A 24743-nucleotide genomic window follows, 5' to 3' on the forward strand; every position below is an offset into this window, starting at 1 on the left:
ATATTATATATCTTGATCCAATCACTAACCGCCACGATTATAAACTAAATTAACAAAGTATACAAACACCTTTGTCTACTTTCCAATTAATTTATTTATAACCGAATTTCTTATAAATCACAATTTACTATAAATAATTAAAGTCCAACTTCAATTATTTATTTTATGAGAAAAATTTGCAACTTTTGTAATTTTAAACTTAAGGGCCCGAAAACTTATTTTTCACCAAAAACATTTTGGCCCATTCAAAATTCACAAATATGTTAGCCATCCAATGGCCCAACAACTCAAGGCCCATGACACTTTGATAATCCAAAACACTTTTGGAAACCCTAGTCGTCATCGCCGTCGTCGGAGCTCCGTCGTCGGAGCTCCGTCGCCGGATTACGGCAACAAATTTTTTTTTTTTAAAATTTTTAATGGGGCTGTTGGGGCAGCCCCTCGGGCTGCCCTAGCTGCCCGAAATGGGCAGCCCCTCGGGCAGCCCGAGCTGCCCGAAGTTCCCCACAATGAGCATCGGTTTATGGTTGCCAACAGGTGAAAGCCGAAAGAAAGAAACCAGGAGGTTTATTACACTGCTTGTCTATTCCTGAATGGAAATGAGATCATATTTCTATGGATTTTGTGACGAAGCTACCACGTTCCTCCCGAGGTTGTGATGCGATTTGGGTCGTGATTGACAGATTGACCAAATCAGCATGTTTTATTCCGTACAAGATGACGTACAGACATGACCAGATGGCAGAGATCTATGTCAGAGAAGTGGTCAAATTTCATGGAGTGCCGAAGTCGATTGTATCAGACCGTGATCCTCGGTTTACTTCGCACTTTTGGCACAGTTTGCAGCTAGCTCTAGGTACGAAGTTACATCTGAGTACCGAATATCATCCACAGACTGACGGACAGTCAGAGCGGACTATCTAGACATTGGAGGATATGCTTAGAGCTATAGTGCTAGATTTTGGCACTAGTTGGCAAGAATCCTTGCCACTTTATGAGTTCTCGTACAACAACAGCCATCAGACGAGTATAGAGATGGTTCCATTTGAAGCGTTGTACGGCAAGAAGTGCAGATCCCCTCTTTATGAAAGGGGATCGATTACGGTGACCGGAAGCGCAACGGAAGTTTAAAATCGAAATTTTGCTTGGAATTTTCGGCCACCCCACATTTTGTGTAGAAAATACAAAAACAAACACATGTCATACATAGGGTGTTTGAGAGATATACCTATCAATCTTTAAAAGATTGATTGTGGCTCCAACTTTGTTGTTAAACAACAAAGCTCTTGAATGGCAAGAAGATCTACAAGCTTCCTCCTTGAGCACACCTTGCACAAAATTAGGCCCACCACTTGCTAAGAAGATCCCCTCTTGTTTTGCACTAGAAAAACAAAAGGATTTTCAAAGAGAAGTGTGTATTTTTCTTCAACAATTGAAGAGCAAAATGGAGAGAAAAAATTTTGAGAGAGTTTTTTACACAAATTTCGGCCACCATACAAAAATGAGAGAGGGAAGACTTCTCTTGGGTGTGGGAAAAGATTGATCCAAAAAAGTTGCATGCCATGCAGTATTTTAATCAAAAGTATTCATACCCCTTCACCTCCCAAGCATGCAAAACCTAATGGGCTTGTAACTATTACAAGGCCCATGGACTATTTAAATTGTACCAAACATATTTGAGCCCAATTAGACTTTACTTGATTTTACTCAAACCCATTAATTAAATAATTATTTCTAATTGGGCTCTACAAGGCCCAATATTATTTAATTAATTCAACACTTGAATTAATTTAATTATTTGGACTCTACTAGACCCACTAGTGTTTAATTAATTCAACACTTGAATTAATTTAATTTAGTCCATAATAATGTTTATGAAAATCACAATTTTTAAATACATTATTTACTTGGCCTATTTTTAATTAGAAACACATTCATAAATTAAAAATTACATTTCTCTCATATAAGTCATACTTCTATTTTTCTCTACGCTTATAAACTCATTTATAAGCCGTTCAACACATTGAACTATTTTTACTTCTAAACGGGATCTAGAAAGCTATTACTTGTGTGGCCCTCAATGGTTCATTGATACAACTAACCGTGGGTTCACATCTCCATGTGATTCGGACTAAACATGTCCTTATTTGAGCATACCCCAATTGCTCCATTCTTACTTATCAACTCCTTGATAACAAGATCGTCAGAACTCAAGTCTGATAGTACCCAACCAATCATGTTAAACGCCTAGCAACATCGCTTACATGATTTCCTAGGTATCAAATGATAGTGCCTGCAAGAACCATTCAATTATGGTTATCGTATAGTACGGTCCCTTCAACTCATATATCACGACCGATTCGACAACCATTGGTTTATAGAGAGCTGTCAATGAATCGATACTATGTGTCATGTCGAAGTTGCATCGATGGTGTAATCTATGAAACCCTTTTCATAATTACCACCATACTCTGATCAGAGATTTCAAGCTACATATACATGAAAAACACATAGGATATCCATACCCGTAGGTAAGCGGTGAATCCCCGACTACAATGCAACGACTCCTATATGTTTCGACAGAACACCCAACCTTGCCACCTGATGACCCCATGAGAATCAGTAAACAAGTCAAAGTTTAATTCTAGCACATAGAGTCTCAATGTTGTCCCGGGTCATAAGGACTAATGGTGTACAACCATAAACTAGGACTTTTCCACTCGATAAATGAGAACCACTTGGAAAGTCCTTTTATGGAGGGTTGTTCAGTGCACTCTACAAGGAGCACCTATCTGCATGCTCGGACATCACAATGTCCCCTACCAATGAAACATGGTACTTACATCGCAGTTACTAGTCTCGAACTCAAGCGGCCTATATCCTTCTTAGATGCGGCTGAATCGACTAGGAACTGTTTAGAATATACAGTATTACAAATATGAGTTTCATGATACTCATCATATGAGCATCTCATATTCTTTCTACTATTTGTATATTCAAGGGCTTTATCTTTGCAATTAGCATGGGTATACAGATAAAGAAGTGCCAAAATGATAAATTCAAATATTATTAAAATAAAGACTGTTTATACATAGAGTTTAATCATGAACCCTCGGCCAACACTTGGCTCGACGAGCATCTACTCTAACACTTTATTGGGATGATATCTCTGAGGTACCTTAGATTGGACCTGATATGATTAGAAATATGACTGAGAAAGTGAAGCTGATTCAGAAGAGAATGAGAACAGCTCAAAACAGACAAGCCAAATATGCCAATGTTCGACGTAGACCGTTGGTATTTGAGGCAGGAGACATAGTATTTTTGAAGATTTCTCCTTTCAGAGGCGTTGTCGGATTTGGCAAGAAAGGAAAATTGTCTCCACGTTATATTGGGCCTTATGAGATTCTCGAGAAGAAAGGAGATCGTGCTTATCGACTCTCCTTACCGCCTTCTCTATCTGAAATACATGATGTTTTTCATGTATCTTTATTGCGGAAGTATCTTCCAGATGCATCTCATATTATTCAGCCAAACGAGGCTGAACTTGTTCAGACACTGAGTTATTTTGAAAAGCCAATTCAGATTCTCGATCGTAAAGAAAAGCAGCTCAGAACGAAGACTATTCCGCTTGTGAAAGTTCAGTGGAGTCGTCATGGAATTGAAGAAGCTACGTGGGAGACTGAATCAGATATGAGACAGAAATTCCCAGAGTTATTTCACTGATCTGAGTCTTCTTATTTAGCTTCTATTCTCCAATTCTTATTGTATCTGATTTAATATCTAATTTGATTTCCTGTGATTTTGGGGACGAAATCAGATCTTAGAGGAGGAGAAATGTAATGCCCGAGATTTTGTTATTGTAATTTGAAATGATTTATTGATAATTGATGTGATTATAGACGGAAAGGATCAGACCGGAGAAGACCGGAGAAGAAGACATTATATGTGCGAAGACTGAGCCCTCGCGCATATGCGCGACCCAGCCGGGCGCATATGCGCGAGGTAGACAGAGAACCTCGTGCATATGCGCGACCAGAACCCGTGCATATGCGCGAGTATGGCAAAGAACCTCGCGAATATCCGCCGGGAGAGGGCGCGCATATGCGCGAGCTGCCGTGAAGACAAGCGCCGAGGACGGTCGCGCATATGCGCGAGACGTGCAGTGCAAAGACTTAGCCTGGCTTGGTCATGCAAGAGATATATATATATATATAATTGTTAATCTTCCTTCATCTGATCAGAAAAGAAGAAAGAAAGACCGAGCCAAAATCCTCCAAACTTCCTCAGAGCTAGAATTCGATTTGTGCAAGATCCGTCCGTTCAATTTTCAATCCGACTTTGGTACCGTGTTTCTATCAACGAGAGCTTCAACTGGACGTAAGTTTTATTATATTTCGATATGATTTGAAAACCTGATATTGCAGAAATCATGATATGACTGTTATTAGCTGTTCCTGAGATTGTTGTCATTGTATAATCAAAACCGGATTGAAGAACGGAAACCGTTTGAAATTTTTATGATTTTCAGAACTGATTTGATTGAGATTATACAGATTTGATATCAGATTGAGTATATATCGATTATGAGTTGTTGAGATTGATATCTGTCGATTTATATTGCTGGGTATATTGAGATTGTGCCGTTATGCCGTTGAAACAGAATTTGATTGAGTTCTGATTATATCCAGTATTGATTTGAGTGGTATATTGATATTATACTCCTCGATATTGTTATTTCCAGATTGAGTATTGACAGATACAAATTCGAGACTTCGACTTCGTCAGATCGACAGAGAAAGGTATAAATCAATGTTGAACCGGGATGATACGACTCGAGTTTGATTTGACTTGAGTTTCCCAAAACCACATACTTTACTTTATTGCATTGATATTTGCAATTCATGAGATTAATATGCTTAGTCTATTGATTTATAGCAAAGCATGTATTGAGTCATGGGCGGATGTGCCTAGTCATTGGCGGAGGTGCCAAGTTTATGGCGGATGTGCCAAGACAATGGATGTTTGGTTTATATCGATGTTGCGTATGAGCGGACTGACTTCTATTGCGGAGATTCCATATAGTATGCCAATGTCCAGGAACCGTGATCCCTAGATTAGAGATGAGTCGAGTCTGAGATGACGAGTCCAAAGTTTATTTACAGCTTTATATCGATTCATGTCATTCAGATTATGATACATGTTATTGATATTTGTTTCATGCTTTTATATCTATTTATATGGTTGCATGTATAAATTGTTTATACTGGGAATGTATTTCTCACCGGAGTTATCCGGCTGTTGTTGTGTTTGTATGTGTACATGACAACAGGTGGGACAGGATCAGAGTCAAGAAGAGGATGAGAGATTCAAGATTAGCGTGAAGATCCGGACTTAGAAGTAGATTTGGTTTTCAGCACTTGATATAGTTGTTGAACCTTAGTTTGAGATGAATGTATGTTGTACAAGACTTGTACTTTAGATCTGGATGTTGATCTTGTAAATGAAATAAGAATCATTTCATATGTTGCGCACTCTTGTATTTAAAAAAAAAATTTAGACCCATATTAATTAATTGATCCTAATGATGATTAAGAAGACGAATTAGGTTTGGGTCCCCACAGCGATGGCCTGCTCCTTCAATTATGAAGATAGCTGTATTTGCTTTCAATATTTTCATTGGTACGTCTTTCCTCTTGTCTTCAGCTTTCAATTATTCTCGTGGTTTTTCAATGCGATGGGGTGCTCCTTCAGTTCTGACAATAGCTGTATTTGCTTTTAATATTTTCATTGTTCTTTCAGTTATGACGTACCTCATATCATTATCTTGTGCAGCTAAATGAGCCTGCATTCTGATCTTCCAGTCATTGAATTCTTCTCGTGAGAACATGGGGATTTTATTGAAAGAATGCATGGTGATCAGATGTATAGAGATAATATATTCAGAAACAAGATTGAAACTGCTCTAATACCACTTGTTAGGATCAAATAGACGGGTGAAACTATTTAGAAGCGGGGGTTGAATAAACACTTTAAGATTTTCAAATATTTTTTGATGGGATGAATTAGTTTAGTGATAAACTAAATTTAAAAATCATGTTGTCGATGTCAATCAGTTAACTAATGTGGTGCGAAAATAAACCGACTGACAGATTGAATACTCAAACAATAATTTAAATAATGAACACCAAGATTTTATGGATGTTCAGAGGCTTCAAATGCAATTATGTCACACTTTCTATCACAAGGATATGATTTCACTGAAAGACTTAGTGTTGATCTCAAAATCAGTACACGTAAAACCATGCATTTATTTAAGTTCTTAAATTAATTATTTAATTTTAAAATGATTTTAGCTATTCATTATTTATGAAATTGCATTATTTTAAATAAATATATGTTTGTTTGATACACGTTAAAATATTTTCTTGAGTGGTACGTTTCAGGCGAATATTCAATGCGGGATCGGGAAAAGAGACCGGTGACGATTTAGGCTATTTATGAAAATGTGCTATTTTATTGCAAGTCAAGAAAGGGGTATTTTAAATGATTTATGAAATTTTAAGCATTTTTAAATCCTAATTTAATTAATTAGGCGATTTTAAGGTTTTAACCCTTTAAAGTTTATCAATTGTGCATTTTATTTTAAATTAAGGGATTTTGGTAAATAAGTATTGGGTTAGTATTTTTAATTATCAAGTTAATTGGTTATTACCTATTTAATTAACCTAATTAACCCTAATTAAAACACACACACACGATTTACACTCACACACTCAACACACATAACACACACACACATACACGTTCATTTTCTTTGGGGGAGAATAGGGTTCTTGAGTCTTTCAGCAGCCCTCACCATTCCTTGCTTTTCTTGGAGATTCACGATCATTTTCAGGCTAGAAATCGCACAGCAAACGTCACCCGGTCATCCCTCGTGATCCACCGCGTCAGTATTAGTCATCTTCGTGCGTTTTAAACGCAAAGGCATGCATATTCTTTCGTTTTTGCTTCGATCTTGTCCTAGTATATGTTTTGATGTTTATTGTGTGTAAAAATCCATGTTTGTTATGCAAAAGTTTGAGCAAAAACGTTTTGAAAGATTCTTGAAAGTTTCTAGATCTTAAAACCGGATGTTGTTGTCATTTCGTGTACTCTACTTTTTTGGTCGATTTTTTGGAAAATTTTTCAACATACAAAACTTAGTACATTTCGACACATTCGATTGACAGTAAATTCATGATTTATGGACAAGAAATGAGTGAGTTATGATCATTTTCGTGTGACTGCTCAAACTGTGATGTTTAAACGATTTTTAGATATAAAAAAACGAGTCTGCTGTGACTTCGAGTACTGCGAATTTTCGGTCGATTTTCTGGAAAAAATTTCATCATATAAAATGTATTACTTTTTGATATCTTCAATTTAACAGTAAATTCATAATTTTTTGACAAGAGATGAGTGATTTATGATCATTCTCGTGTGACTGTTCAACAATGTTGGTTTTCAAAAATTTTCGCCCTAGGTGGCGCTCGGGCGCTAGATCTTTCCGCTCGAGCGCCAGACCTTATGGACAGAGAGCGCTCGAGCGGTAAGATTTTACCGCCCGAGCGCCAAGCATTCTAGGGAAATTATTATTTTGTTAAAAATTTTTGTCTTGGGCAGGCATGTATAATGTATTAGTATGTTCGACGTGCAAAAAAATTTTTATGTTTTTGAGGTATGGGAAATGTTTTGCGACCAAATATGAATGTGTTTGGAAGCCAGTGAACGTGGCCGGGGACCTCTCTACCCCGGTAAAGCATGACCTGGTTTAGATAAGAATTGGAAAGCGGTAAAGCATGACCAGTGACCAATCCACCCGTTAAAGCATGACCAGATATCTCATGTATGTGGTAGTGGACATCCCTGCCAGGCCAGTACTGTGGTTTAGTCTGATCAAGCGCATTTATATATGGGTCACTTGTTTTGAAACATATCTCTACGCAAAATGATGATTATCATGTATTTTCACGTATGTATGATGCAAGTACGTTTATGAAAATATTTATGAAAAGTTTTACGATTGATGGCACGCCTATGTTTATGTAAGTACGTTTAATTTTAAATATGTACGCTCTACTTTGAAATTCATTTTGTTTTATTATGTATTAATTGTTATTCTCAGTTTCTACATGTTGAGTCTTTAGACTCACTAGATTTGATCGATGCAGGTGAGGACGCGTTTGAGGAGGCGAGAGGTGGGAACAAGTGAGCTGGCTAAGACTGCGCGGAGACTAAACCCGAGGACCGCCTATGTTCTCAAGAATTTTCAAGCATGTTAATTTAGTTATTCTGATTTTATGAAACTTTTTCACGATGTTTAAACGAGTACCTTTTTGGCAAACTTTGTTTGTAATCGTTTTTTATTTCAAATATTTTAGACGAGTAGATTATTTTTATCGCAATTTGAAAGTTTATTATTTATTTAAGAAAATTTTTATTTTTTCGCAAATTTTAAGCAGTTCAAAATACGGTACGTTACAATTGGTATCAGAGTTGTGTTCTTGTAAAGGTTTGTGCCTACTGCCAGTTGCAAGAAGATCACGAAATCACACCTCAAGTATGTAAGTTTTACCTTTTTAAATTCTTTCATGAGTAAGCATCAAGTCATGATTTCAGCATGTACATGTTTTAAGCTCGAATTACGTGCATCTTATGATATAGATATTATGTTCATGCATGTTAAGTATATTTTGGAACAGTATGCCTCCTAGACGTAGGATTGTGCGTCGTGCAGGCGATGAGGATAGAGAGGCTCAGGATGGGGAGACGGCCACTCCTCCTTGTCCACCCCAAGATATGCAGGCTTAGATGCTTGCAGGGATAACTTAGTTTTTCGCTTAGTTTGCAGGGAACGATACTGCCGTAGATACAAGAGTGATCGAGCAAAACTTGCAAAGTGAATAATCCAAAAATTTATTTTATAAATGAAAGCTCGATTTAAATATCGCAAGTGCACGATAGTCAAGTTATAATAAACGTAAGTGAATACGAGTATCTTTCCACAAGGACTGCGTTACACTATTTTTTATTTTCAAGTAAAATTTCTTTAGCAACGATAAAATGAGTTGATGATTAAACTAATGTAAATTAAACAACTAAAATAATTAAAATGCAAAGAAAACGTACTCAAGAACGCAATGATTAATTTGGATTAAATCAAATGAGAAATGAATTTGTTGGGAATTAGCAGTTCACCTACCACTCGTGTTTAAATAATCACACTCGACTTTTACTCGTGCGTTCGACGGAATTCCCTAGACTAATTAATATACTCTGTCGAGCTATATTAATACTAATAAAAAACATGCAGTACTCAAGTGTCCTCAAATATTTAACAGTTCAAGATTGCATTACATTCTATGGAATCCACTAGCTTTCATTCGGGTGAACTATCACTATCGACACGTACCCAATTCCGTATATCTACAAAAATTGTAAATCGGTGGTTTATACTATTTGATCGTATTGTTAACTATTCTATCGAACTCATCAACAACATGAAATAATCAAAGGAAGTTAGCTAGGCTTTGATTGAAACAAGAAATAACAATAGCATAAACAAATCACTAATAAAAACGTCGAGAAATAATGTTAAACACCGAGTACGGGGTAGGATCCCCTCAAATCCCAACAAATCTAGAGTTTAGCTACTGAATTTCATGATAAAAACCAACAATCAATGTAAGAAATAAAATACTGAATAATGAAAATACTAAAGATGACGATGGATGACGGCCACGACGCGTGAAAATCTCGAGGTCTTCGAAATCTCCTTTGCTCCTAGCCTCTTCTCCAAGAAAAATGATGAAAAGTCTGATAAAAGATGAAAAACGGCTGCTGCTCTCGTGTGTTAGGTTATGGTGTAGGATAGAGTCCCTAGAAATTTGGAAACAAATCTTTCTCAATCTCGCTTCTCGCTAGGGCGGTATATTTTGACCGCCCTAGCGAGAGGTCCTCGAATAAGCTTCCTCGAGCATGTCCCTGGTTTCGCTGGGGCGATCACTTTTGACCGCCCTAGCGAGACACTTGCGCAAAATAATCCTCGGCCAGACCACAATGCTCGCTGGGGCGGTCACTTTTGACCGCCCGAGCGAGACCTCTTCGATATTATGCCAAAGTTTCTCCCATTTTTTAGTTCAATTCCTACAAAATAACCACAGAATACACGAGATTAGTCAAATGCTCAATAATGCTAAAACAATGCAAAATTCAACTAAAACAAACTAATATTATGCATGAACGCGACTCAAAACCAGCACTAAAAACACGTAAAAACGAGTCCTATCAACCCCCTCATACTAATCTTTTGCTCGCCCTCGAGCAAAATAGGTTAAAGCACGAGATTCTAAACAAACACAACAAACACAAAATACTCAAACAATAAATAACCAACACAAGTAAATGTCAATGGTGAGTTAACACTTTTATGCTCATGCCTCAGTGAACTTTCCCACATACAAATCATAATCAAGTCAAATCACAAACGAATACTCATTCTCATCTACACATAAATCTCGACACTAATTTGAACGTGTGTGTGTGTGTCATGATGGGTCTAGTCATTCGTACTTCAAATAGATCAATCATCCGATCATGCGAGTCACTCAATTAGCACTTCAATACAAGTCTCACTAGCATGCACCCCCGTGTCCATTTATCACTAACCATAATTTGAACTTTATTCGATTCTTAAGTGCAGAGAAGGGTGTCGAAAAGAAGGAAAATAAGCTAAAGTGGCTAACAGTCGGGACTACACCGATCATTTTCATTGTGCAATCGTCAAGACTTTTCGTCTGACTTTTTTCGTCTCCTTACATCTCCAACTTTTAGCCCAGAAATAGAATTTCATTCCTTTTATTTCGGCTCCCCCTCACCTTACATCTCCACCAATTTTTTCTTTTCCGATATAATTTTTTTTTTTATGATGCACAATTTTCACACGTGTACTCCATAGGCTAAGAATATATACTTTGGATTACAGCTGGTTAGGAGTATGATATTTTAATTCAGTGCATTGAAAAAGGGGGTATATGTAAAGTTCAAGGCAAATCACATGTTCTCATTCAAGGTCCCAATTAGTGACTTATTTTCACGGGTTTACATGCTAAATCAACTCATAAATGATGCCTTTCAAGTTAACCACACAAAACCTTCAAATTTCACCATTATTCCTACAAAATTCTAGTCCCCACACATATGTGCTCAAAAACTTCAACTTTGTGCCAAAATTCATGCTTTAACAATCAAGAGTACCATTCATGAGGTGACCCAATAAATACTTTTGTATACTATCAATTCAACATCATCATTGGCTCATACACTATGTCTTCTCACCATAAACGACACCAAACATGCAATACTATAACGGACTAAAAACAACCAACTCAACACAAGCAATACTAACAACACCAACTAAACTCCCATAACTGAAAATTGACACCACCAAAGTAATATAAACTCCACCAAACAAAAGAAATGCTACGAATTTAAAACCAATTAACTAAGAAAACATAACAATCTACCCCCTCATACTAGAGTTGTGCAATGCCCTCATTGCACAAAACGAAACAAACACTAAAAACATAAAAACTCATGAATGTGAAGGCAAAGACAGAATATGCAAAATAAAAAGAAAGGGGAAACAGTAAACTCCCCTGATCAGAAATCATCCTCCTCCTCATTCTCCGGCGGTGGAACTCCCTCTTCAGCTGCTGGGGGCATATGATAATTGTACTGAAACTGGAAGGGTGGCGGGTATGCGGGTGTAGGTGGCCGTCCGGAAGTGTCGATGCCCAAATGAGTTGAGATCCCCTGCACCAGGTGTTCGATGTTCTGAATATGTGCCTGATTAACGGCCTGGTACTGCGTCTGATAATGGGCCCAAGCGCCCAATTCGGTGACGCGATCTCGCATGGCATGGCGGCGTGGCTGCGGGGGTGGTGGTGCATGTCCTAAGGCCGGAGGTGGTTGAGCTGCTATCCCATAAGCGAAAAATACCTCCTCGGGCAGCTCAGCCTGTCTCCTCTCCCTCTTGGATTTATAGAGAGCCTCATCAATGGCTCTCATCGGCGGTAACCACTCATCATCATCTTCGAATATCACCCCTGCTCGGGCACACAGCTCAGTCACTATCGTCGGGAAGTAAAAAGCCAAATTGCTGCTATTAATGCACATGTTAAGCTGTCCGAAAATGAGCCTGCCCACATCAATCACCATCCCAGTACAGATGGCATAAAGAACAACCGCCCGCTCACGCTGCACATCACTCGTATGACCGACCGGCATTAATCTCTTAGACAAGAATGCATACCACAATGCCCCCTCCACTTTCAAAAACTTTTCAAGAAGGACCGTGTAAGTCCCCGGTTGTTTCCACGTGGTGCCCGGATAACAGAGTGTGCGAATGATCAAATCATAATCCGGGTTAAGCACCCATGCCTGAAACACCGAATCGTCCACCGACGGTAAACCCAACATATCATTGATCGTCTTGGGATCATACGGGACAAGATATCCCCTCACAAATGCCTTCGACTCATTTCCCTCCGGAGCATTGGCATAAAATTCACGCACAACCGGAACCACTGCTGCATTCGGTTGTGCTACAAAGGTATTCCACCCTCTTCCTTCTATTTGGGACTCCGAAAATTGACCGATAAGAAACGAGCTAAATCCACGCTCAGGGATTGGTTTCCTATGTAGTCTAGCATGCTCAAATCTCTCCCTAGCTTTTTCATTCACAAACATAGATGGAGTGGAACGAGAACTAGAAGCACCGTGAGTTACCTTAGATCTTTTGGGTGCCATGTAGAGATTGGAGTGCACAAAGTATCCAACCGCCGGAAAATTGTTGAGGGTCGCCGGAGAAGCTCACCGGAATATGTGGAAGATGATCGGAGTTGCTTGAAAGACCGCCGGAGAAGAAAATCTTGTAGCCTAAATGCTTCCTCTTGGAGTGTATGGACCAAGATTGAGTCTTTGCCCTGAAAAATAACCAAATAATAAGGAGTGAGCACAAAAGATGGAGGGGGGCGCCGAAAATCGGAGGGGAGGAGTAGGGTTCGAAGTGGGGAGGAAAAGAGAAGAGGAAAGTATTTATAATCTGCGCGACTCGCTGGGGCGGTCAAAACTGACCGCCCGAGCGAGAAGTTTTCGGAAAAAAGAATTTTTGTTAATCTGTGCGACTCGCTAGGGCGGTCAAAGTTGATCGCCCGAGCGAGAAGTTTTCGGGGAGAAAAATTTTTAATCTGCGCGACTCGCGAGGGCGGTATATTTTGCCCGCCCTGGCGAGACGTTTTCGAAAAGAAGTGTTCGGGAAAAAAATTTGAATGCAATGCCATGCAACTACCTAAATGCAAATGATGCGATTAATAACTAAAAAAAAATATAATCAAAATCGAAATAAGGAGTAGAAGTAGTTCTCAATTTATAGTCTAGAGCTCGACTCTTCACCCATGTCCTCAATGACTGTCATGGAGCCGAGTGACTCCAATTTGTGGCTCAATTGTGCCACCGATATAGTGCTTCAAACTTTGAGCGTTCACAGTAAATGTCCCTTCCTTGCCATCATGCAACACCACTGCACCCGATGGGAACACCTTGGCTATAGTGAATGGTCCTGACCACCTTGACTTTAGCTTGTCCGGAAAGAGTCGTAATCGAGAGTTGTATACCAACACCGCTTCACCCACTTTGAATTCCCTTCTTATAATGTGTTTGTCATGGGCTCGTTTGGTGCGTTCCTTGTAAGATAGTGCAAGATCATAAGCTCTTCCCCGAAACTCATCTAACTGATTCAACTGCAGCAATCGTTTTTCACCTGCAAGAGCTAAATCAAAGTTTAGTGCTTTGGTCGCCCAATATGCTCTATGCTCTAATTCGACTGGTAGATGACATGCTTTACCAAAAAGCAACCTATATGGTGTAGTGTCTATAGGTGTTTTAAAAGCAGTACGATACGCCCACAAAGCATCATCTAACCGAATGGACCAGTCCTTCCTATTCACATTAACCGTCTTCTCTAAAATCCTCTTAATTTCTCGATTGGATACTTCAACTTGTCCACTAGTTTGGGGATGGTATGGAGTAGAAACCTTGTGGGTGACACCATATTTGCCCAACAGTTTATCAAAAATTTTGTTGCAAAAGTGGGTGCCACAATCACTTATGATTGCACGCGGTGCACCAAATCGATTAAAAATATGTTTCTTCAAAAATTTTAACACCACTTGTGCATCATTAGTGGCACAAGCCTCTGCCTCCACCCATTTAGATACATACTCCACTGCCACCAGAATAAATTTCTTTGCAAAAGACGCAGGAAAAGGACCCATAAAATCAATCCCCCACACATCAAATATTTCACACTCAATAATGTTATTTAAAGGCATCTCATGACGGTTGGAAATATTACCTGTGCGTTGGCATCTATCACAATTGAGAACATAGAAACGAGCATCCTTAAAAAGAGTTGGCCAATAGAAGCCACATTCAAGTACCTTAGATGCCGTCCGTATGGGTCCAAAGTGACCACCTACCTCACGGTCATGACAATGGTTCAGAATTTGATTGGTTTCCTTCTCCGCCACACATCTTCTTATCATGGAGTCTGCACAAATCTTAAACAAGAACGGTTCCTCCCAAAAATAATATTTCACGTCTGAAAAGAATTTCTTTCTTTGGTGAAACAATAAATTAGGTGGAGGTGTGCCAGTGACAAGAAAATTTGCAAAATCGGCATACCAAGGGTACGCATTTACCTCAAGCAAATGTTCATCAGGAAACCAGTCATCTATATCATCGTCACTGCCCTTAATTCTAACATGCTCAAGCCTAGACAGGTGGTCAGCAACTACATTTTCCACACCCTTTTTATCTCGAATTTCGAGATCAAATTCTTGCAATAATAAAATCCACCTAATTAACCTAGGTTTCGCATCTTTCTTAGCAAGCAAGTATTTTAGGGTAGAATGATCTGTATACACAGTTGCTTTAGACAGAACAAGGTATGAATGAAATTTGTCGAAAGCAAATACTATAGCAAGCAATTCCTTTTCAGTAGTAGCGTAATTCAATTGAGCATCATTTAAAGTCTTACTTGCATAGTAGATGGTATGAAATACCTTGTTCTTCCTTTGACCCAGCACCGCACCAACAGCTGTATCACTAGCATCGCACATCACCTCAAACGGTAGCTCCCAATCAGGGACAGTCAGAACAGGTGCTGTCACCAAGCTTTCCTTGAGTATCTCGAATGCATGCAGAAAAGTAGAATCAAAATTAAATTCAGCATCTTTCATCAACAAAGAGGATAAAGGTTTAGCAATTTTGGAAAAATCTTTAATGAAACGCCTATAAAAACCAGCATGCCCTAAGAAACTTCTAACTCCTTATATTGATGAAGGTGGGGGTAAGTTTTTGATTACTTCCACCTTGGCTTTGTCAACCTCAATTCCATTCTCCGATACCTTGTGTCCTAACACAATCCCCTCTTGAACCATAAAATGACACTTCTCCCAATTCAACACCAAATTGCTCTCCTCACATCTAACTAACACCAAGTTCAAATTCTCTAAACATTCATTAAATGAGGAGCCAAAAATAGAGAAGTCATCCATAAAGATTTCAAGGAAATTTTCAGTCATGTCATGAAAGATAGCGGTCATGCATCTTTGAAATGTTGCAGGTGCATTGCATAAACCAAAGGGCATACGCCTAAACGCAAAAGTACCATAAGGGCAAGTGAAAGTAGTTTTCTCTTGGTCCTCAGGTGCAATTGTGATTTGATTGTATCCCGAGTATCCATCTAAAAAGCAATAAAATTCATGACCTGCTAATCGTTCAATCATTTGATCGATAAATGGCAAGAGAAAGTGATCTTTACGGATTGCATCATTCAATTTCCTATAATCTATGCATACACGCCAACCCGTAACAGTTCTAGTGGGAATCAACTCATTTTTTTCATTAGTAATAACAGTAATCCCACCCTTTTTAGGTACACATTGTACATGACTTACCCACGCACTATCAAAGATAGAATAGATAATACCTGCATCCAGAAGTTTAATTGTTTCAGCTTTTACTACCTCTTGCATCTTTGGATTGAGTCTCCTTTGTGGTTGTGCTAGAGGTGAGTATTTATCTTCCATCATAATTTTGTGCATGCAGATCGAAGGACTTATCCATTTTATGTCTGAAACCTTCCAAGCGAACGCTTCTTTATGCTCCTTGAGGACTCCCAAGAGCTTACTCTCCATATCATCTGTCAAAGAAGAGGAAATAATAACAGGCAATTTATTATTTTCTCCTAGATATACATACTTGAGATGTGGAGGTAATGGTTTGAGCTCCAAAGTAGGTGGCTCCTCTAGGCTTGACTTTTGAGGCATTAAATCTTTTCTGTCTCCCAATTCCTCTAGTCTAAGCCTCATTTGCTTTCTCCAAGGTGGAGTGGCATTCAAATGAGCTACCATCTCCATCTTTTCCTCGTCTAGCTCGTCCTCCTGCTTTTCAGTAGTGAGAGTGGCCTCCAATGGTTCTTTCAATCCATCCTGCACAAAATCACAAACAAGCGAATCCAAGACATCAATACGAAAGCAACTATCATTGTGCATTGTGTGCTTGAGAGTATTGAAAACATCAAAAATAATTTCTTCTTCTCCAACTCTCAGTCTCAATTTCCCCTCCTCAACATCAATCAGTGCTTTCCCTGTAGCCAGAAACGGTCTCCCTAGGATTAAAGGCATCTCTAAATCTTTCTCCAAAACTTATCCACTTTCACCAGAACATTTTCGATAATCCCACGTGGATACTTGACAGATCTGTCAGCCAGCTGCAACGACATCCTAGTTGGCTTGGGTTCACCTAATCCCAGTCTCCTAAACACATAAAAAGGCATCAGATTAATACTCGCCCCAAGATCACATAGAGCTTTATGAAAATTAATGTCACCAATAATGCAAGGTATCGAGAAACTCCCTGGATCTTTTTGCTTCGGAGGCATCTTGTTTTGAACTAAAGCGGAACAATTTTCGGTCAAATTCACCGTCATATGATCTTCTAGCTTCCGCTTATTTGCTAAGATATCTTTCAAGAATTTTGCATAATTTGGCATATTCAATAAAGCATCAGCAAAAGGAATGTGAATATGCAATTTTTTAAATATCTCAAGAAATTTACCAAATTGTGCATCTAATTTAGCTTTCTTCATTGCTGCAGGAAAAGGTGGAGGGATAACAAATTTATTCTGTGCAATAGGTGTAGATGTAGAGTTAGAAGACTTACCTCCTCGATTTTTCACCTCATCCTCACCGTGCTTGGTCTTCTCCTCATTAGACCCGAGTGTTTTTCCACTACGCAATTCCACCGCCTTCACATGTTCTCTTGGGTTAGTTTCCGTGTTGCTTGGTAAAGTTCCTTGCTCCCTATTAGCAATCAAGTTAGCCAATTGTCCAATTTGATTCTCTAACCCCTTTATGAATGCATCTTGGTTCTGAAATCTCGTCTCTGTTGCAGAAATAAATTTAGTCATCATTTGCTCTAAATCGGACTTCTCCTCCCGAGACGGTTCTTGCTTGAATCCTTGGTGCATCACATATGGTGGACCTCTTTGTTGGCGATGTTGGTTGTTTTGACATCCCCATGAAAAGTTTGGGTGATTCCTCCATCCCGGATTATATGTGTTCGAGTAAGGGTCATTTCTAGGACGGTTCTGGAATCCCACTTGTTTTACCGGTGCTCCCTCAGGCACATAGAATGGATTGCCATCTTGGCAATCCTGCACATCATGCTCACCCCCACACTTATCACAGAAAATTTCTTGCAGACGCATAGCCGACCCACTCATGCTCATCCCATCAATCTTTCTATTCAAAGCCTCTAACTGTGCTGAAACCGCCGACAAATCATTAACTTGATTAACTCCAGCACCTCGTCTCTGCCTATCAGACTGAGGATGATAGCTACTAGCAGCCATCTCCTCCAATAACTCATATCCTTCCTCCGCCGTCTTTCTCAGTAAGTTATCATAGTACGGTTAGGAGTAAGCGGACCGTAGTAGAAAGTTTGAACAACTAACCCAAGAGGCAGCTCATGGTGTGGACATCTCCTCAACAAGTCCTTGTAGCGCTCCCATGCCTCGTAAAGTGACTCTTGCTCATATTGAGCAAAAGTAGTAATGTCGGCTCTGAGCTTCATAGTCTTTGACGGAGGAAAGTACTTGATCAGGAACGCCTTTGCCATATCTTCCCATGTAGTAATAGACCCTACAGGCAAACAGTTTAACCACGACTTAGCTTTATCTCTCAGTGAAAATGGAAATAAACGCAAACGAACAGCGTCATCAAACACGCCATTAAACTTAAAAGTATCACAAATTTCAAGAAAGTCAGCTATATGAGAATTAGGGTCGTCAAGTGCACTTCCCTCAAATTGGACAGTGTTCTGAATCATCTGAATGATAGCTGGCTTGATCTCAAACTGATTAGCTCGGATGACTGGTCTTACAATGCTTGGACGTGCTCCATCAAGAGACGGCTGTGCATAATCCAACATCGGTATACGCCTTGGCTCCTCTCTTTGTTGATCGCCTTCCATTCTTTCCTTCGCTCTTTGCTGCTGTAGTCGACGTCTAGCTGTGCGTTCGATCTCGGGGTCAAAAGGCTCAAGCTTAAACTCGAGTGATCTTCGCATGCACCACAAGAAAAATCTGCAACACAATGAGAGTATCAAATAACAATAAAATAAATAATACTAAAGAATTTAAATGAAAAATAAAAAATTGTGAATCAACAGTCCCCGGCAACGGCGCCAAAAACTTGATCGAGCAAAACTTGCACAGTGAATAATCCCAAAATTTATTTTATAAATGAAAGCTCGATTTAAATATCGCAAGTGCACGATAGTCAAGTTATAATAAACGTAAGTGAATACGAGTATCGTTCCACAAGGACTGCGTTACACTATTTTTTATTTTCAAGTAAAATTTCTTTAGCAACGATAAAATGAGTTGATGATTAAACTAATGTAAATTAAACAACTAAAATAATTAAAATGCAAAGAAAACGTACTCAAGAACGCAATGATTAATTTGGATTAAATCAAATGAGAAATGAATTTGTTGGGAATTAGCAGTTCACCTACCACTCGTGTTTAAATAATCACACTCGACTTTTACTCGTGCGTTCGACGGAATTCCCTAGACTAATTAATATACTCTGTCGAGCTATATTAATACTAATAAAAAACATGCAGTACTCAAGTGTCCTCAAATATTTAACAGTTCAAGATTGCATTACATTCTATGGAATCCACTAGCTTTCATTCGGGTGAACTATCACTATCGACACGTACCCAATTCCGTATATCTACTAAAATTGTAAATCCGTGGTTTATACTATTTGATCGTATTGTTAACTATTCTATCGAAATCATCAACAACATGAAATAATCAAAGGAAGTTAGGTAGGCTTCGATTTGAAACAAGAAATAACAATAGCATAAACAAATCACTAATAAAAACGTCGAGAAATAATGTTAAACACCGAGTACGGGGTAGGATCCCCTCAATTCCCAACAAATCTAGAGTTTAGCTACTGAATTTCATGTAAAAAACCAACAATCAATGTAAGAAATAAAATACTGAATAATGAAAATACTAAAGATTACGATGGATGACGGCCACGACGCGTGGAAATCTCGAGGTCTTCGAAATCTCCTTCGCTCCTAGCCTCTTCTCCAAGAAAAATGATGAAAAGTCTGATAAAAGATGAAAAACGGCTGCTGCTCTCGTGTGTTAGGTTATGGTGTAGGATAGAGTCCCTAGAAATTTGGAAACAAATCTTTCTCAATCTCGCTTCTCGCTAGGGCGGTATATTTTGACCGCCCTAGCGAGAGGTCCTCGAATAAGCTTCCTCGAGCATGTCCCTGGTTTCGCTGGGGCGGTCACTTTTGACCGCCCTAGCGAGACACTTGCGCAAAATAATCCTCGGCCAGACCACAATGCTCGCTGGGGCGGTCACTTTTGACCGCCCTAGCGAGACCTCTTCGATATTATGCCAAAGTTTCTCCCACTTTTTGGTTCAATTCCTACAAAATAACCACAGAATACACGAGATTAGTCAAATGCTCAATAATGCTAAAAAAAATGCAAAATTCAACTAAAACAAACTAATATGATGCATGAATGCGACTCAAAACCAACACTAAAAACACGTAAAAACGAGTCCTATCAAAGAGCGAGGCCCAGACTAAAGGCGGAATATGAGAGGTTCAGGAGGATGGACCCAAAGGAGTTCTCAGGGACTACTGCCCCCATGATAGCTGAGGGATTGATTATGCCCATCGAGGTAATTTTTTCTTTCATGGATCTACAGGATATAGACAGGGTTAAGTGTGCCACTTTCCTACAGACAGGAGACGCCAGACTGTGGTGGGAGAGCGTATCAGTGTCAGTGAACTTGCGAACACTGACTTGGACTGGTTTCAAGGAGGTTTTCTACTCCAAGTACTTCGCAGAGGAATTCGAAAGGGGGTGTCACTTTTTACCTCTCATTTCGAATGATGCACGGGAGAAGCTGAGGAATTTTATTGATGGGTTACGACCGATCTTGCGCCGTGATGTGAGAGTTGCTGGTCCTACTACTTATTTTGTTGCCGCGTGGAGAGCGCTAGCGGCAGAACAGGACCAGAGGGACATTGAGAATGACAGGAAGGGAAGGATTCCCTATCAGGCAACTCAACAACATCAGCCACAGTTTATGTAAAGTCTACCATTTTAAAAAGTGCGGAAATGTTTTCTTTTTTAAAGAGACGGTATATGAGAGGTTCAGGAGGATGGACCCAAATGAGTTCTCAGGGACTACTTCCACCATGATAGCTGAGGGGTTGATTAAGCCCATCGAGGTAATTTTTTCTTTCATGGAGCTGCAGGATACAAACAGGATCAAGTGTGCCACTTTCCTACCGACAGGAGATGCCAGACTGTGGCGGGAGAGCGTATCAATGTCAGTGAACTTGAAAATACTGACTTGGACTGGTTTCAAGGAGGTTTTCTACTCCAAGTACTTCGCGGAGGAATTCGAAAGGGGGTGTCACTTTGTACCTCTCATTTCGAATGATGCACAGGAGAAGCTGATGAATTTTATTGATTGGTTATGACCGATCTTGCGCCGTGATGTGAGAGTTGCTGGTCCTACTACTTATGTTGTTGCCGTGTCGAGAGCCCTAGCGGCAGAGCATGACCAAAGGGACATTGAGAATGACAGGAAGGGAAGGATTCCCTATCACGCACCTCGGCAGCAGCAGCCACAGTTTATGTAATGTCTACCATTTTAAAAGTGCTGAAATTTTTTTTTTTAATAAATTCTCACATTTACAAAATAACATTAGAAATATATTTATTTATTTGACAATAAAAATATCGCAAATTAAATTAACCAACAACAAAGTAAACGTAAATGAGTAAAAATCGTTATATCCTCAACGTATAAAAATATGTTTAACTCCTCTCAAATCTCATAAATAAATAAGCGGAAAATCACGCGGTCCTCGGGTTGTGTCACCGCACCATTGCTGCGTGCTTAGAGTCCAGCACCTCCAGTCTTCTCATTAACTAGCTCACCTACATCACACATGCCTAGGGACTCTAAAGACTCAACACACCTGTACCAGGAATAACAAGTACATATACATAGCGCACAGCAGTGAAAAATAGCATAATCAATATACATTTCATGTCCGCAGTAAAATGGTATACGTAAACGTGTCCTGTCAAAACATGGTAATAATCATAGAATGTATCATTGTATCAGCATATACGTGTTAAATTCTTTAATTTGAATTTCGTTCATTAGCTGTGAATTTCGTTTAATCATGTCAGTCGATGGATCCATCTAGGTGCAACCGTGGTACCCGGCGGCGAGGATCATCAGCGACAACATTACCTGCCCACTGAGTCTCGGCCTTACCCGTAATTGTGTCATCGTGTTAGTCACAACTAAATCACTTCCTTCAAAACGTGTAATCATATTCATCACTTAAGTAAAAGCTTGCATATACGTAATTTTCCTTTAAACCAAGCATGCACTGTATTTATCATAATTTCGTAAAAATCATAAACATGATGCATAACATTTAAAATATCATAAATTTGTGCTTAGGGCACTGTCTTGACCAAAATCTAACCCTTGGTGCAAAATGACCATTTTGCCCCTGGAAACCCAAAAATTATCGTTCCACCCTGGACCTCTAAAATTGACCCGAAGCTTACCAAACTCCTTAAAATGTCCCAAAGCATATTTAAAAGCATTCCTAGATGTAAAATTGAGCTCATTTTACAACTTAACCGATTCTTTTTAAAACTTAGATCGAGGTCCTGGTTTTAACCCGAATCGAACCGAAACGTAACCAAAACATTCCCAACCTTTTACCATACCTTAAAAACACAATAAAGCTCCTAAACATAATCACCAGACCCAAGATCTCATGACTGATAATTCCAGAAACTACGAAAATTCTCGGCCCTTCCTTGTTTTGCATCCTATCACCCTCAACTTCCCAAAACTCATGCCAAGAGCCTAACCCCAACATACCAGCCATGAACAAGCCTACGAAGGACCTAGACCAGACCCTAAGGATCCTACCAGCACCACGGACCCAGCCCCATGCACAAGAGAAAATGCGATCACTCCCTTGCCTCAAAGGACCACAGCTTGCGGCCGATTCTCCTAACCTGATCTCGATCGGTTTTAGTGATGGTTCCAGCACTGTTCGAACCACCCTCAGCCTTGACTCAGACAACACACGGCATGGCTTAAGCCTCGGATTCCCTTTGCACCGCCGGTCCCAACCCCTTCACCCGATCTCCCTCCAACCACCCCTACGCGGCAGCTCTCCCTCTCGGCCCTTCAGTCCTACAACCACAGCCGCAACTCCACTCCTCAAGACAGCCTCTTAACGTCACATTCAGTCCCTAAATTAACAATAACCACAGCCGCAACTCCACTCCTCAAGACAGCCTCTTAACGTCACATTCAGTCCCTAAATTAACAATAACCACAGCCCCCTTGCAACACAATTCAGAAAACGTGAGTAGTGAAGCTTGGAAAATGCAAGAAATGCACATACAAACCGAAAACTCTTCATGCACAATAATGGATTGAAAAATTTCATGCATGATACAAAAACATCATAAATAAATCAGGTGAATGATGCATAAAAGATGTTACAGCGCGTGCCTTTGATGATTGATGAACAAAAACGTGATGAAGACGACACCGGGAGGATTTTCTTCTTTGGAGAAAACTCGACCGAAGCTTTCTTGGGGGAAGCTCTTGCTGAAAACGATAAAAAAAGATGGTGGGGAGGGGAGTGTCGGCTGTGGGGGAGCAATGCTTAGGTTAAATGGTGATTTAGGTGGTAATTATTATATAGTAAATAAAGAGTTAATGGACCCTAAGTTGTTTAATTACAAGTTTAAAAGCGTTTTGGGCCCAAAAGGCTTAAAATTAGACTCATTAAATCCAAACCCATTCCCAAAAAATATTTCGTGTTGGTAAGTTCTTGAAAATATTAGCCGAACCCTCAAAACGTCTCCTGATTTGATAAAATTTGCGTACCGTTAAAAATAAAATCATGCGGGTAAAAATACCCAATAAATCCCATTTTTTGAAAAATACACTTAAAAAGGATCTTAAATTAATTAATAAAAATTATTCATGTAATAAAATAATTTTCCTGAAAATTCTCCGGTCTCCGTTCCTCGTTCGAGCGTGAAAGACATCTAGAAACCCCAATGCATGAACTTATAAAGTTTCGTGAAATAACTCCTATCATGCATGAATTATGCGTAAAATACATAAAAATAATTAAATACATAATTTAAAATAAAAAAATCCTAGATTGCAAGCATTCAGGTTACGTGAATTAAATTTCTAGACGTTACAACTCTCCCCCCTTCAAAAAAATTTCGTCCTCGAAATTTAGAACGTAACGAATTACTCCGGGTAGCGACTCCTCATCTCGCTCTCGGTCTCCCAAGTAGTCTCCTCCTCAGAATGATTCAGCTACTTGACCTTGACCATCTGGATCACCTTATTCCGGAGTCTTTTCTCCTGTCTGTCCAGAATCTGCGTGGGTTTCTCCTCGAATGGTAAGTGCGGTGTCAGCTGAAGTGGCTCATAGTTAAGCACATTCGAAGGATTCGACATGTACTTACGCAGCATGGAGACGTGGAACACGTTATGAACTCCAGTCAGATTCGGCGGTAAAGCAACTCTGTATGTGAGTGTCCCAACTCTCTCTAGGATCTCAAATGTCCCGATGAATCTAGGGCTAAGCTTGCCCTTCTTCCCGAACCTCATCACACCCTTCATCAGTGCGACCTTCATGAAAATATGATCCCCTACTGCGAACTCAGGATCTCGCCGCCTCTGAACAGCATAACTCTTCTGGCGGCTCTGTGGAGTCCTCATACTGTCTCTAATCCTTGCCACTAAATCAGTTGTATGTCTGACAATATCCGGACCCAACTTTGCTTGCTCCCCTACCTCATCCCAAAAAACCTGAGACCAACACTTCTTCTCGTATAGTGCCTCGTATGGAGCCATACCTATCGATTTCTGCTAACTGTTGTAGAATGTGAACTCAACAAGAGGTAACTTCGGCTCCCAGCTGTCCTGGAAGTCGATCATGCAAGC

General features: G+C 39.6%; 1 non-coding gene across 1 annotated transcript; it reads left to right on the forward strand.

Annotated features, from left to right (window-relative positions):
- The first annotated feature begins 18133 nt into the window (after positions 1-18133).
- Positions 18134-18240, forward strand: LOC142525697 (small nucleolar RNA R71). Its single transcript, XR_012815147.1, has one exon. It is a non-coding gene; the product is annotated as a small nucleolar RNA R71 (small nucleolar RNA).
- The last annotated feature ends 6503 nt before the right edge of the window (positions 18241-24743 follow it).

The sequence above is a fragment of the Primulina tabacum genome, chromosome 14 (assembly GCF_025594145.1).
Source record: "Primulina tabacum isolate GXHZ01 chromosome 14, ASM2559414v2, whole genome shotgun sequence".
Lineage (NCBI taxonomy): Eukaryota > Viridiplantae > Streptophyta > Magnoliopsida > Lamiales > Gesneriaceae > Primulina > Primulina tabacum.